Source organism: Cyprinodon tularosa, unplaced genomic scaffold, assembly GCF_016077235.1.
Source record: "Cyprinodon tularosa strain WSP-4 unplaced genomic scaffold, ASM1607723v1 ctg141, whole genome shotgun sequence".
Taxonomy (NCBI): domain Eukaryota; kingdom Metazoa; phylum Chordata; class Actinopteri; order Cyprinodontiformes; family Cyprinodontidae; genus Cyprinodon; species Cyprinodon tularosa.
Window position 1 is genome coordinate 1,009,894 of NW_024038232.1, and position 11,327 is coordinate 1,021,220.

Consider the following 11,327-nt stretch of genomic DNA (forward strand, 5'->3'; position numbering starts at 1 on the left):
AATAATTAGAAACATTTGCTGGCTGGACCAGCCAAACTAACAACCAAAAAATAGAAAATACACAAAAAAATGAAAAGAATAGTTAGAGCACACCCCACAGCTGAAGGTCTCATTTACATGAAGCAACTACTGAAAGGCCTTCTAAAAAGGCACGTTATTGAACTGTTATTATAGAGTTAGTTTAAATTTGGAAAATGTTTCAAATTAAGAACACTTTTGATAGTAATATGAGGTAATACCCATGCTCTTCATGAAACCAAAGTGTTTATCATAAAAACGTTTTTTGTTGTTGTTTTTTTTTCCCATTGGTCTGGCATAGCATACTAATCTTCTAAGCAATCTTCTACTGCATGTCTGTCGGGGTCACAGGGGGCTGGTGCCAATCTGCCGCAGTTCCCTGAACATAAGGTGGGATACAGACCTGGACAGGTCTCTAGTCTACTGCAGGAAATAATTTTGAGATATATAGATTAATAAAAGCTTGAGAACAAAAGTTTGTGAGTAATTAATTTATTTTGTGTCAGATTCTAACATATGACAAAAGCAAGCTATGTGTTTGGGAGTCTATGTGTAGCACCACATCAAATTTCTCCTATGTGTAAAACGCTACTTGGTAATAAAGCATTTTCTGATTCTGAAGTTTCTCTACTGCCACACACCAGTCTCAAATAAACATTAATAAGCCTCTGCAACCCCTGATGACTTGCTAAGGAGGTAATGGAATCATTTGATTCAGGAGTGTTGGAGCAGAGATACCTCTGAAACATGCATGTCAATGTGTCCTGAAGAACATTGCTCATAGCCAAAGAAGAAGTTCATGAGCAGCCGCCATGATAAGTGCTGGCTGTAAAAGAGGAGCTAGAAAGAAGAAGCAGTATGCTTACTATTGCCAGTTCATTTAGCAAAGGGACCTCCTGACTTTTCTATCTACAGTTAGGAGCTATACAATTGCCTACTTTCCTTTGCATGACAGAACGTGTAGGTACAGCCCACTTGATGGAGTTTTACAAAAAAAAACATTATTTTGTGTCATGTGCTCTGTGTGACACGTGCTAAAGCACACAACTTCATATTATTGAGTTTTATAATGGAGAGCGACAACATAGTTCTTTGTACCTCATTTCCTGAACGCTGTAGTCCCAATTTTACAGGCATCATCCATGCAGGTATTTATTGTGCGATGACATCTGCAAGGCTAAAAGTCAATGCAATCAACTGGTTTTCCTTAGATAGAAAACTTTGAATCAATTTGACTGTATGATCTGGTTGAACTGTAAAGTGCCTCGAGATGATATGTGTTGTGAATTGGCGCTATATAAATAAACTGCATTGACTGAAGAACCCTGATTACTGTGTTTCATTTGGACTTATTGATATAAATAAAGCTTTCTGTTATTTTCTGATTAATTGAATGTGACTGCATATATACTGACGGTGCTTCTCCATTTCGGGGTTTTAATACACCAATCATTACATTTCCTAGAACTGCTGGTCCTGGCATGGTCACAGGGTGGGAGGGCTTAATACCTCAAGAATCATTGAATGGTCTTCTTTTTTTCATCACAGAGAAAACAGGAAAGACAGCGATGCAAACACATGCTCATACCTAAGGTTAATTTAGAAAACAGTAAACCTAACATTGGGACTACAAGATAAACTTAACTGTTTAAAGAAAACCAATGGAAGGAAACTGCATAAAGAAACCCCAGGCTGGGCTATTTTTGCAAAAGAAAAAAAAAATCAATTTTGTTAAATGAGATTACCCACCAAAGAGCCGGACAATTAATATCAGCCCACTTTTTCAGAGTAAAATAACAAATGTCTTGTACTTGTTAATCCACTTAAACACAGTGACAGAGTGGATGAAATATGTCCCATGAATGAGACCCAAGCAGAAATCATTAATCATTAAATTTAGCGTAAAAATATAAGTCTAATAACATTACCAAGTTTAATTGCTGAAGTTCTTAGCCTGTCTTGTGGAAATGCGAGTGCCCTCATGGCACCCCAGGCCAACAGGAGGATCATAAGCAGCCACAAAGTTATCTTATACCTTAGACCACAGCCCTGCTACTGTAGATTCTGCTTTCTTTAATGCCCCCGCTCTGTGATAATTGAACCTTTGCTTTCTCAGATTTGTGCAGCTGCTCCTTTTTGCCTTAGTGATCACAGGCTGGAGTGTTGTGTTGAGTCTTTCACAGGTCTGAGTGGGTCACACCTGTAGAGTGCTGGACACACTCCACCAGATCAAGAGAAAGTGGAGGGGAGTCGCAGTGTGTGCGCATGTGTGTGTGTGTGTAGAAGTAAAGGGTAGGGGGGGTGGGGATCCTTGTCTCTGAGGACCCTCGAGGCAGCTGAGCTCTGAATATTCATCAGCACCTCTACTGGAGTGCATTCCAGTCACACATTTGGCTGACTATACACTCTTTGGAGCTGTGATGTTGCCACAGAAGTAATGCAAAAGAATGCAAAGCTAATTTGTGCACATCATTAAACAGTATGCTCTATATCATCTGATTACTAGTATAAAACATGCACTTACCTACATCTGTCAATGTCTCAAACACTGTCCTGTTCCTGCTGAGCATTGTTAGCACAAGTAATTCATTCAGCTGTGGAGAATAGAAGTAAAAGTTATTTCTTCCAGGAGGCCCATTGTTGCCTTGCTTTGCTCTTTGCTGCAGAAACGCCTTGTTGGACGTGTCTGCTGAGAGGATAACATGTAATGCTGCTGAGTCCTCCCATCCCTCTATGCAAGGCAAACTCTGGAGATTACTTGTTTCAATTAGCTATGGGGTGGAGAGAATTTAAGCCATGTTAATTCCAGTCACTAGTGAAAATCCAAGTCAAAAGGACCAGCCACTCAGGCGTAATCGTCTGCCCCCAGACATCTCCCATTTCAAGAAAACATTTAGAGAATAAATCAAAATGTAAATTATAAGGTTTGAAGTATTTAACTTTGTTAATGTCTTTCAGTAAAGAATAAGCCTTCTGTACTATCTAATTGATTTAGATAAACTCTCACTTTATAGTTTTATTCTGGCTTGGTATAAGGCTCTTGTATTAAAAGAAGCATTTTTTATGAATAACAGAACTCTTAATAAAAAAGATGAGTCTTTTCTGTTAGCTAAAGCAATAAAAATATAACTGCCATATTTTTATGCAAAATCTTTGAATAAGCCTTTGTGTTTTTAAATATCAAGAATCCAAATGCTTCAAATGTTTGATTTAATAGCATCAAGACAGTCAGAGTCTTTCCAGCATGTGGGTGGACACTGAAATGACTCACTTTATCACAGTTGTTTGAAGCAATATGTTACAACAATGGAGCAGGGCAACCCGGTCAGACGGTCTGACCAAATGCGCTCAACATGTGTGAGATAAAGTTGGTTCAGAGCTTTGCTGGCTGTTGTCACAGGTGTAGTCTTTTGACCCCTGATAACGTTACATCTATTTCATGTTGGGAAAAAAAAAACAGAATAAAACATCTCCTAATGCACAGAGATCCAGCCCCATCTATAACGTTGATTCATTAAAATATTACCCAAGAAGCGTAATATTGTCACTAGAAAGTTGAGGTCTCATGAGACCAAAAACAGCTTAAATTACTTCATAAATATTTTTTTTAGTATTTAAATCTTTAATTTTTGATGTGTTTTACTTATTTTGTCTTTTATAAATAAAAAGATACACTGAAATCCAAGACTTCCTTCTATAACTTCGCTGGCTAATGTTTTTGGTTGTGGTTTAAGATCTGATGTGCAGATAATTTTCATTCTTGAATTATCAGACCAGACTTAGTGAATCTGCAGTTAGTGACAAATATAGACTAGCTGTAACTGGCATGAGAGCAGCCCCTGGTGGTTATCAAATTTAAAATCCTCCAAAATACCGAAATTGTCTCAAATCTTTATTCATAGAGCCACAGTGCAATGCTGAAATACTAACACCTTTAAAGGTTTATGAGATTTTGTGAAGTTACAGCCACAAATTTCAAAGCATGTTGTTGGAACTTGGTGTGATACATTATTACAATGGTGGATTAGTCTGGATTGGAAGGGAAATGATAAGGGGTCTTGATTTCAAAAACAAAAATCTGAAAATAACAATCCTCAAACTTTAGTGTATTGTGTTAGGACTGAATGTGTAGAGCTACATACAGGAGCTTTGTGCATTATTGTAAAGTAGAAGGAATGTCATACATCAGTCGGAAATCTGAAAAGTGTGATTACAACCCACCTTTATGTCTTTTCATAACACTATGAACAAATGTGTTTTGTGAAGGGCTCTGAGGTTGGTTGAGTATTGTTGAACAGACCAAACAGGTCAGACTTAAAGCTATTGAGAAGTGTACATCAAGGTTAGGTCGTTAAATAATTCCAAGCTTTTAAGGAGCATTGTCCATCATTCAAAAATGGAAAAAACATGGTACAACTACTTACCTACAAAGAGAGGACTTTCCAACTCAACTGACAGGCCAAGAAAAGAGGCCATTAAGCAGAAATGTGGACAAGAGGGCAATGAACAAAACTATGTCTGAGTTGCAAAGGTCCATGGCGAAGATAGAGGAAATTATAGATAGGAAAACTAGTAACAAGTCGGTCTTTTATGGAAGAGTGGAAGGAATATTGTTAACACACTATACCCACCATGATATTAGGTTGTGGCAGCATTATACTGTGGGAATAGTAAAGCTTGTTAGAGGTAAATAAGGTGAATCAAAATAATGGAAAACCTCTGAAGTACAAAAACTCAATACAACAACTCTAATCATACAACCTACCATACAATGAAATGGATAAGGCCATGTGTCTCCTCTTCACTGTTGTGTAAATTTAGACGTGTCCCTGGTATAACATACCTAAATCAAGTGGTGTACTTTCCTTCCAAATTTGCAGACAAGTTCTGCAGAGTCCTGCAAATGAGCCAATTATTTGACTCAAATATGATGAAGCAGAAACACATCTAAAAGTTGGAGGACACTGGACCTTGAGGACTGCACATGAAGACCCCTGACTAAGGTCACAGCATAAAATTGGCTATCAGTGTTCACAGACACTCTTCATCCAGTCTGACCAAGCCTGAAGTTTACTGCAAAGTAGGGCCATTTGTAAAGCATTGTTTAGATTTTCCATGTTTTGCAATAAAAAAAAAAATCTAATAACTATTTCTTTACAGCAGTAAATGTAGGTTTTCTCACAATTTAAGATAAATATTTAAATTTAGTCTACATGCAAAATAAGCAATGGTACTTTAAGTCGAAAAGAAAAGAACAAATTAAACACAGTAACTTCTCTTATCTGTGAGGCCAAGCACATTCTGTTCTGGCCCTGGGCAAGACTACACTGTCTCCACATTATTTAGTCATTAATGTGCATATTTACCTTGAGAGAAAAAAGGAGCTTAAAGGTTAATGTTTCCAATATCCTCACAGTCGTCTGTTAAACAAACCTCAGCTGCTGTGTAGCCTTTGGTGTCGTTTTATCTTTAGGGATTGCCCTATTATGAGATACAGCTCTAAAGCCGAATTTCCCGGCTCATTTACTTTTCGCCACACTCTGGTTGTGACAGTTCTGCTTATCTGTTCAATGACTGCTAGCAATATGCTGTGTGTTTTACATCACACACTTATTTAAATGGAGGATAAAATACATTAGGTTTATCATATAATTCCACTACCTAAATATACTTTATCCAAACTCTGATACAGTGGAGTGTAAAATCACTTTGTGAAAAGTCCAATTTTATAATTTTACTGAAATGAAATATCTAATGTAGACTTTGATGATGGTCAGCTATAGAGGGGATTACTTTAAAGACAGAAAATTATGGAAAAGAGTAGGAGATGCTAAAAACTCAGAGATGTGCTTGTATGTAAAAAGGTGAAATTTTAAGTGGCTTAAAAACCAAAAATGCAAATTACGGACAAATCCAGAAGGATTAGAGGAGGTATGAAACAGCAAGAGAAAAAAGGAGGTTGATACACTGAATAATGGAAACTAAAGGCTTGTACCATGGATGCAATCTGACAAATGAGCCAGGGAAATGGAAGATTATAAACCTGAAAGGCTCATTAGCAGAGAGAGAACAGGTAAGCTGAGGGGTGGAGAAGGTCAGAGCATAACGAAAAAGAATATCAAGACCAAGGGAGAGTTATTATTCCAAGAGAACAGCATGACTCAATGAGTTAAGGAAATAAAACTGTAGCAAAGGTCCTCCCCAGCCATTTCCACAAGAAGGAGTTCCAGATTGACCCAAGACCTCAGTACACCCACTCTAGTGTTAACTGCACAGTTAGATTTTATAATTACTCTGTGGAACGTTTTGAATGAAACACAAGACATCCTGAAAATCCTCTCTTTTCTAAAATTTTACAATTTATTTACACTTCTGTTTATTGGACTCATCCTAGACTTCAGATGGAAAATTTAACATTGTCATCTCTGAGGGAAAGGTTGGTATTTCAGTGGGGAAATACCAGCCTTGTAGAGGAGTCCAGTTTGGATTTGAATTGAATGAATCCAAAATATATCTCATGCTCAATTGTTCTCTTGAGGAGATACTCTATAAATGGTCAAGTAATTAACATAATTTTCATTCTTTCAATAATGGTGTTTATTTTTTAACTCTAAATACATCATGTGTGGATTGCAATCTGACAAACATCTTGCTGCTTTTCATACAAATACATCAATAAGATTTTACATTATTAGAATTTCTTTTACTGAGACCTCAGCTGTGAGTCTCTTTGTATTGATCTGGTTACCATGACTTTTGGTTAATGAACTGCCTCAAATCTGTTTCAGGCATGCACACAATCTGGCACTGTAGATGCATTTAATTTCTTTTGTTTGTTTGTTGGGGAGGCAGATACTAAATTTAAGGAGGTCCCTTTAACATGGAATGCACCTGAAAGATTCTTTAAGGTTCCTAAAACTAGCTTTTAATTTGCACCCTCCACAACAAGACTGACTCTGAAATATATATCTGACAATACTGAGCAAAGGCTTTAAACCACCACTGGTTCTCTCATGTTTAAGGAGCCAGACTCTCTTGAAATCATTTATAGGCGGCTTGATAAACAGTGCTCCAGACTCTCTGAAGGTCTTTAATCATTTTCTTTCAGTTGAAGAAAAAATATGAGCCAGAGTCTAAAAATATTCACAACTGGGAAAATGCATCTCAAAGTCATGCCTTTAAGAAATGAGAAATTTAACTTATGATGTTCTGCTTACAGCTAATGAAAAAAATATATATTAAAAATAGAATATTATATCACACCACAAACATTTTTAAATCACTAATGTTGGTAACATAAATGTAAAAATGATTGCGGAAGAGCCTGAATATAAAATGTTTCTTAAACCTCCTTAACTGTATAAATCGACTGAGTTGTATTCACTTAAAGCAATGGATGCCCCCTGTTGGGCAGCACAGGGACTGTAATTTCTGCCTATGATTAGGATGCTACACCAGAGAATTGCAAAGAGAACAGGTTGCCGTGGAAACAGCAAAGAGTAAAAGTGCAGCCTCTGGAGTGACCCTGCACTGTTACGTTTAATTGTGTAAGGCATGCTCTTGTTTCTCTGAAAGACAAAGAAAGAAATGGAGAGAAAGTAGTCAAAAAAGTACATTTACTCGTCAGTGGCGGCTGGTGAAAAATATTTTTGGTGGGGCTGATATAGCCTAGTGTATGTCTCCAACTAATCCGGAATAAGAATTCAAATAAACAATTGGACAATACATACAATTCAACAGTAATGATTTAATTTACTATATAATAACAGTAACAGTGATGATTTGGGTCACTGTGACGGGGTTCTTTGGCCTCCAAGAATCCAGTCTCAGTCGGGTTACCGGTGTTGGTGATTTATTGAGCTCAAAAACTCAAAACAGGGTGCAAAAGAAACTAAACATGTACAAGATCCTCTGGGCCTCAGCCTCCCTCCAGTTACCAGCAATGTAACAAAGAAACAGAAAACAAAAATTGCCGCTTTTCTTCCCACAGCCCTCATTAAATAGTTTAAGCCCCTCACATCAGGCTCTCTTATTTCTGATTTCTTCTCATTAATCAGTTTTGTCCATATATTACCTCCACAAACAATTGATGTACAAAAACAAATAATTTTTACAACTTAATTCTTTTACACAGATTCATTGACTTATTCAATTACACCAAACTGGGTTTGAACCCAGCAAAGACGCAGCCAGACTGAAGAAGACAAGTCCCCGTAGCATAAACACGTACACCCCCCCCCCCCCAAAATTGTGTAATTTGGTTATGGTAAATCCAAGCAGACTATGATCATGTGTAGGGGTGTTAATCACACCCATGATGGCAATTCAGTATCAATTTCCTGACCCAACTATTAGATTATTTTCGATACTCAAGAATACACCATGATACGATTCAATTAACTGTTTTGTTTTTTTTACCTTACAGGCTAGACGATGTTTCAAATTTGAAATAAATCAGTGAAAGCTGTAATATTGTTATGCATTCTATTTGAGTGACAAGAGCAAATTACATAAGTAGCAAAGCTGCACCCCACCTAGGCCTATGAAAACCTCATTTACTGAAAAATAATAATGCCTCTGTGTTTACACGAGTGTGCAAGCGGAAAGAGGGTAGTGGCTAAAGGCAGCAAGGTAGGAGGGCAAAATAGGTTTAGCGCCACCGCAGCACGGGAGTCATATTTACGTCCAGGAACAAATGGATAAAATAGACCGGAGGAAAAAATAAACATGAATCGATACTCTTGCAGACGTGTCGATGCATTGGATCGTCGGCTGTCGGATTGATGCATCAATACAAAACGATTATTATTTACACCCCTAATCATGTGTGCTGTCCCACAAGCCTCCTTTCAGGGGTTTTCACTTTTATATACAGTTTATATGTTTTCCATTGAATGCTACTATTAAAATGCTATTAAAGTATAATTTTAACATTCCAATATAGCACCTTAAAATATAGATTTGAATGGCTAAGGTTTAAAAAGAAATACAATTAAACTCCCTGCTAAGGTAAGCATTTAACTTTAGTTTTCTTAGTTTACTGAAAAGGTGACAAAGCTGTTAGGGACATGTCTTAAAAAGCATGTTAAGGTATCAAAAAACTATGACAATCATAATATTAAGTATTAAACAATAGCTATCTGCTCTCCAATGTAATTAAAATAAGATTAGAGAAAATCCCTGTGATAAATAATTGTTTTTTTTTTGTTTTGTTTTTATTATTTAATCTGAAAGCTATCTTAGGAAATATTTGGCCTTAAATCACGTAGCATATTTGTTAAATTCTTCTCCAATGACGCAAAACCGCAGCTTATTTCTATTTGTGATGAGGATCATAGTGTTCCATAGCTACTTTTCTTTATGTAGAGCATTTTTTTAAAGCAGGTATTTCTTTTATTCAATTAAATTTATGTACATAGAGCCAATTATTAACACATCATTCCAAAGAGACAATTATGATGATGGTTAAACGTTTTCTTTACAAAAATGCTGATTGAATTGAGTCATTGACTTTGCTGGATTTCCTCCTCCAGGTTGCACCTGTAGCGACAGAGGACTGTTGTTTGCATTGTGTTATTGACTTTACAGCAGTCCCTCATACCAAGAACGCATGGATTTTAACAGCCAGTTGTTTGATAAACTATAAGAGGAAATGGAAAACCACTTTAAATGTCAGGACCTCTGGGTAAAAACCTGAATTGAACATCAATAATTTGATTAGACAAAGGGATACTGATCTCTAGAGTGAAACTGGATTATTGCAGCAATAAAGGCAACAAGGCTTAATAAGTACAAAGAGAAACTCAAAATAAAGATGATTAAAAAGAACAGTTAACATAAATAAAGTCATATTTTTAGAGAATATAACCTAACTATGAAGAAAACATTTTGATCTTCTTGAATGTAAAGCTGAAAGTACCATTTTTAAGGTGTGTTTAGTAAAACCTTGTGAGGAATTAAAACAGTTACTGAAGACAGATATTGTGTCCCTGATTAAATTTCTGCAGAATATCCTAAATATGCCAGTTAAAGGGTCTCTTTGCCTGCTGTTTTTTTCTGAAATTCTGAAACATGACACTCTACCTCAAAATACACTGTCTTTCTTACTGAGCCTGAAAGAAGTGGTAGAAAACACTAAAAACAATAATAATAATTAAAAATAATTCAATTATCATTATTATTATTTAGAAAAGTAGGGTAAACACACTTTAGATAACTGTCTGAACTTCTTAAACAGGTACCCTTGGGGGAAAAAATCCTGTTGATTTGATTTATTTTAACATTTTCAATGAAGAACAGACATTAACTTGAATGAATCTAAAGCTCTCAGTGTTTTCAGTTTAGTTTAGGCAACTTTTAAATGAAAGTGTCCTCTTATATTTTGTGAGATAAAATTATTACCATGTACACCAAATGTTATGAAGGTTATATGTTAGGCTAAGTAGATCTGTTCCCTGTTTGTTACCGGTGTTTTGTCAGATGAGATGACCTCGTCAGACCAGCATACCCATAGTCAAGACACATGCACAAGATGTCAGATCTGTGTTTATCCCTTTATTTTGTATGAAAAATAGACTTTAAACTACCTCAACATGCGTGTATCCCTATAGTCATCTACAAAAAAAAAAGCTATTTCAGGTGAGATTGCCATATGCTTCAAAAAATACCAAAAAGTGAGTAATTAAATTGTTTTTTGGTACATAACTTAAGGGATACAGGCCCACTGAGGTAGTTTAAGGCGTATTTTTCTTACAAAACTAAAGGGATACACTAAAGGGATAAACGGGTATTGACTATGGGTATGCTGGTCTGACCGGGTATGCTCATCTGACAGAACAGCAGGGATGTTTATTTGGGATGTATGTTATTCCCTAATTATATGCCTAATATAATAGAAACATTATATGATTGTAGTAAATCCAGATATACTGATGCAGGGCAGCCTCAGGGTGAAGCAGCTGCCCTTCAGTGCTGTATTAAGAAATGTGTTTGGAATGTTACCATAAAATTAGGGCTGCAACTAATGACTATTTTGCAAATTGATCAATTTGTTTATTTTTTCGATGAATCGATTAATAATCAGATAGCCAAAGGTCACTTAAAGAAGATTTTTTACGAAGTTAAACCAGGTGAAACAAACGTTTCCTCTTGAGTTCTGGGTGGAAAATATTGACAGACAAAAACTTTTTTTTGTATTTCAAATGAAAAATCTTTACATATTTTTACAATCTTGGTATAATTCCTGCTCGAAGTGGGTCGCTCTGCCGGCTTAAGGCACATTTTTGTGGCCCTATACTCCGGTTAATAAA